Consider the following 5,673-nt stretch of genomic DNA (forward strand, 5'->3'; position numbering starts at 1 on the left):
CAACTCGTTCTGTAATCATGCGTGTTTATGTGTGTGTGTGTGAGAGAGAGAGTTTTTATTCTTTCTTGCAGTTCCCATGTTTGAAAAGATGGACGTTCAACTTATGGATGCCATGCGTGACCGCATTATGCGATCACACATGATGCTCTTTATTATGTGTTCCGGAGGGGGAACCGGTGGATGAGATGCTCTTTATCATGCGAGGAAAGTTGCTGGGCGAGAGCACAAACCGTGGAAGAACTGGTTTCTTTCCCTTATTTATCTCAAAGAAGGTGACTTTTGTGGTAGCACTGGAATCTCCTGTCAAGATTTCAGTATTCCCATAGCAAACCAAGCACCAGCATTCTCATATTCTATACGACTTCTTTTTCATAAAATGTAAAAGCATGTCTAACGCCTAGCGCAACCGGCTGGGGTTTTTGGTTTAATTTTTGTACGGTGATTGGGGCTTGTTGTCGAATGGGTGGTGATGGCGGAGGATGGGCGATCCAAGTGTGAGATGGCGAAGGATCTCTCCGACAGTAAGGATTGATGCTCGAGACTTGCCAAAAGCTTGTCTGGCAACGGGGATCAGTCCCTTCTTGGGAGAGTGGAGACGAACCTCTCGCGTCGACGATGGTTCAGGCCTCCCCAGCAAACGGTGTGGACCAGTCATAGAATTTTGGAGGAGGAGTTGAAGAACCTCCAATGATACTTCTCGAAGGTCCTCGAGCTAACGGCAGAAAAAGTGGAAGCATCCAGAAAGGCATGGGAATCGATGACAATCATCGTCTGCAGCCTTGTCCGGAGAGTTCCAGCATAGTGGGTTGACCGAGAGTGAAATTCAAGGGAAAACTTGAGTATGATATTGAATCCTTTCATATGTTGGAGGATCATCGCACATTTTGATTCAAGGGCGAGAAGGATTGGAACTCGGCCTTGGTCAGCGGTCCTCAGCTGGTGGCAGGCTAGTTACTGGTAATGGAGCAATGGGTGCCGAATTTTGTTCCAGGCACGAATATGGTGAATAGGGTTGTGGTTTCGCTCCGCCTTCCTTGTCTTCCCTTGGAGTATTGAGAGGAGTCAATCCTACACATAGCGGCGGCAAATGGTCGGCCGTTGGCCCTGGATGGCTTCACGGATCAGCAACAGAAGCTCGAATTTGCTAGGGTTAAGTTGGAGATAAACGCTCATGATCCTCTTAAGTCAAGGGTCCTCATCAAGGGGAGACTGCGGATGTTCCGGCAGACGTTTGTGTACGAGAACTTGCCGGCCTTCTGCTATCTTTGTGGCAAAATAGACCACAAAAAAGATGAGTGTCGGTGTCCTCATCCCATGCTTGCATTGGCGGAGGGGGCGTTAAGGAGGGAGGTTCCAACACCGATGGTGGTGGAGGTTATTTAGGAGGCTTGAGGAGGAGATGGTTAGCAGGGAACGACGTCGGATTTTCGGCCCTTGGCCAGCCACGTCCAGAATCCAGCAGCCTAGGGTTTCCAAGGCCAAGGTGCGTTTGAGGAAGACGACTGAGTCCACCCTCGAGTCGGCGTCCAGGCTGACTTCTTCTTAGTTGGGTTTGAGTTCTCCACAAAACAGGCTAAGCTTGTCCAAATTACCGCTGAATTTGGATGGCTAGCAAAAGCCAACCAAAGTGGCCTGACGGAGATTACCAAAGAAGGGGGCCGGGATGAGTGACTTGGTGCAAATTGCCGAAGGGGCGAGTCAGTCGAGTATCGGCCCTAAGTCAAGCCGCCTGCCGCGAAGCGACGTGGGTTGGGCCCTTGGAGAAGGTCTGTCGGGCCAAATCGAAGGACAATAGGCCGATACGGACATGGTGGAGGCTAGGTCCTGCTTAGGCCTGCTCAAGCGGGTTAGGAGCCCACAATCCATGCAATTTAGTGCTGGGGAGTTTGGGTTCTCATAGTCTCGGCTCAGCTCCCCTCCCACGGGCTCAGGATCCCCACCGGCCAAGGGGGATTGTGATCCTCATCGACGCGAGTCCACCCCCATCCCGGAAGGCCGACCGTGGGGGTAGTGGGGCTTTGGGAGAAAGCATCACGTCTGGCCGAGAGGTCGTGGCTCGCAAAGATCCATCTCGGCTTTGGGTCCCAACTTCATTGTCAACAGCTGATTCAAGGGTATTGGAGCCCTTCGGTGGAGCTCCAGATGGCGGCTGGGATGCATCGACATGCGATATGGTGAGCTGGTCAGGGAGGCGCAAGGCGATCTTATCCCTTCTATCACGATCATTGGTGGGCCGACAATAGGTGCGGATGACAGGAAGGTTGTGGTGATGGCGATGGGCTCTTGGGTCATGGGGGATGGATTGGGCCTGATCGGGGGTGATCATGGATCGACAGTCCGCCACCCGAAGATGGTTGTGGTGGGCTCAGATTTGGGAGAGTAACCAAGGGAGGATGTGGCGGTGGGTGAGTTGTAGACAGAGGCTGACGGAGAGGCCTGGGGCAAACCCCTATCTACAAAATGAGGATCTTCTTGTGGAACTGCAGGGCCCGAAAAACCCTCCTTTGGCCCTGCCTTTAGAAGGCTAGTGTATCTGCATGATCCGGAAGTGTGCATCCTATTTGAGCCACGTCTCTCGGGCAAGAGTCTTCAGTGCATCATGCGCTATTTTCCTATTTTTTGGGGCTTCTATGCGGTGGAGTCTCAAAGCTTGTCGGATGGTATTGTAGTGGTTTCGAGATTAGGTAGCTATAACTTTGACATCTTCCATAATTGTAACCAACAGGTTATCATGGTGATTTTTTTGAACGAAATGGGCCTTCTTGGATTTTATCTACTGTTATGCTAGCACTGACTACAAGGAGCGTCAGGTGCTATGGGGCGAGGTGGTGTAGTGGCAAGTGTCTTTAACTGCATTGATGGTCCCTAAGAGAAATGGGGGCAAGCATTTTACTAGCAAGATTGAGGTTAGAGGGTTTTAGGACTTCATCACAGCTAACAGCCTAGTTGATCTGGGGAGGATAGACAAGATTTTCACCACAGTTGGGTGGATTCAGCACTTTCCGGACTATCATGTGTGCCATCTTCCACATATCACCTTGGACCATTGCCCCATTGTAGCTAGTACTTCCTCCTTTACCCCATATTGGAGTCCTTTTCGGTTCGAGAAGATTTGGCTCTCCTATCCACAGTCCGGGGATATTGTGTGGGAGGCTTGGCGCACGGCGGTGCGAGGCGATGTTATGTATCAGGTTACTCACAAACTCCATACCAAACACCGATTGCGGAAGTCAAATCGGGAGGAGGTGGGCAACATTTTTAGAAGGATGGAGGAGAGGAGCTTCTATTACCATTTTCCAATCTAGAGAGAAGCAGAGTGGGAGCTTGTTCGAGGAGGAATTGGTGGAGCTCCGAGTACCATTAGCCATGCATCACTCGCTTCTTCATTGGCAAGAGGTCCTCAGGCGGTAAAAATCAAGGGTGCAATGATTCATGGAGGGGGACCAAAACATCAAATTTTTTTTACCAATCGACAATTATTAGGAGATGGGAGGAACAAAATCAGAAGCCTCAAGGATAATAGTGGTCAGATGATGGATGACTAGTACTATTAGTAGGGAACTTATGCAGTTTTTCAAGCTGAGGTGGATGGCTCAACTTGGTAGTAGTGGGTTATTTTTTAGGCCAGCACCGATAAAGAGAGTGTCAGAAGAGGAAAACACCACCCTTGTCTATTCGATTATGGTTAGGAAAGTTCAAGAGGCGATTTGGTCCTTGGCCGAGGACAAGGCCCTCGGGCCGAATGGGTTTTCTCCAATTTTCTTTAGAAGATATTAGGTTATTATTCGGCAGGAAGTGACTACAGTCGTCTAGCAATTTTTTGGGATGCCTTGATGCCTAGGGCCTAGAAGAGGACCTTCATTACTTTGATCCCGAAGAGGCAGGATGCTGTAGAGCCGGACTACTATAGATTGATCAGTCTATGTACCATCCTATACAAGGCCACTACGAAGATCTTTGTATCCAACCTGAGGGGAATTCTGCCCCAACTCATCAGCCCTGAGCAGGGAGCCTTCGTTGGGGGTCATAGTATCTATGACAATGTTCTTATTGCTTAGGAGTTTATGTATGATCTCCAGAGAGCTCCGTGCCTAAGAAGTTTGTTGGGAGTTAAGCTTGACATGGAGGGGGCCTACGACTATATAAATTTGTGCTTCTTGATTCATTCTTTGGAGAGCTTTAGTTTTAATGAGTTATGGATAAGATGGATTATGGGCTGTGTTCAGGCTCTATCCTTCGCCATATTGATGAACGACACGCTTATGCCTTTTTTCAAGTCTACGGTCGGGCTTTGACAAGGTTGTCCATTCTCTCTATTCCTCTTCATCATCTGTGCTGACGCCTTGTCCAGAGCCCTCCGGACAGCTTCAGTATCTCAGATCGTAAAGGCCTATAGGCTTGTGCCGACTTTCATCCCAATTTCACACCTCCTTTTTGCTGATGATTATATGATACTAGCCCGAGCTATGATGCGGAATGCACAGGTGATCCAAAGGATCATGGAGTAGTATTGTATAGCTTCCGAGCAGCAAGTCAACCTGGCTAAGTTAGCTATTTGCTTTAGTCCAATGTTCAAGTCGTGGCTCAGGACTATCATTATGGAAGTTCTGGGTGTGGGCGAGCAGGAGGGTACCTTAAGGTATCGGGGGGTGCCCATAATCGGACGATGCCTCTGCAGGTCAGATTGCACTACCATTGAACAAAGCAGTAGGCAAAGGCTCGAGGGGTGGCAGTCGTGCGCTCTTTCTATGACAGGTAGAGTCACCTTGGTGCAGTCTATCCTTAGCTCGGTTTCAGTTTATCTGTTGTCCAACACTATTTTGCCCAAGGCACCATTGAGGATCTTGGAGCAGATGTTTAGGAGCATCATTTGGGGTAGGCGGGAAGGCAAAAGTGGAGTTCTCCTGGTAGCATAGGAGGTGGTTTGACAACCTCTTAGTCGTAGAGGGCTAGGCATTTACTCCTTGCTTAGGAAGTGAGAGCTCCTTGCTGCTAGACATGCAGCTAGGTACCTGCTTGAGCCTGAGAGTCTCTAGAGTACCTTGATAAAGGCCAAATATGGCATGCGGACCTCTGTGCTCAATTTCCAGACTGGGCGATACGACTCGTTCATCTAGAGGGAATTTGTGCTCGCACCCCGTTGGTGCTCCCCAATATTTGATGGTCCGTGGGAGATGGCTAGTCGATTGACTTAATAGAAGATAGAGCAGCAGCTTGGTTTGTGGCATATCATGATTGACCTGGAGAAAATGGTCGGTCTCAGAGTTTGTGACTTGTTCGTCCCAGAGGAGAGAAGATGGAATGAGACGGCCATCTAGCTTGTCTTTGGGGCGCAGTTGGCTGAGAGAGTCCTAGCTCTACTGATTCCCACCGAGGAGGCTGCGGACATGAGGGTTTGGAGATCGACCGACAAGTCAAAGGTGAGTGCTTGAGAGATTTATGACTTGGTCAGTGTTGAGGTAGCTTGATGGATAAATGGAGGCCAGATCTAAAGGATTCGCATTCACCCATGTGTTGCACTATTTATTTGGAAGGTGGCATGGGGTTGCCTGCCGACCAGGAGCGTGTTGGTCAGATGGGGGTTGAGGTCCAGTCCTGCCTATGATCAATGCCCAGAGATCGAGGAGTCCATCGCCCATGTCTTGTTTTCTTGTCCACAAGTGGTTCATGTTT

The sequence above is a fragment of the Phoenix dactylifera genome, unplaced genomic scaffold, assembly GCF_009389715.1.
Source record: "Phoenix dactylifera cultivar Barhee BC4 unplaced genomic scaffold, palm_55x_up_171113_PBpolish2nd_filt_p 000237F, whole genome shotgun sequence".
NCBI classification, from domain to species: domain Eukaryota; kingdom Viridiplantae; phylum Streptophyta; class Magnoliopsida; order Arecales; family Arecaceae; genus Phoenix; species Phoenix dactylifera.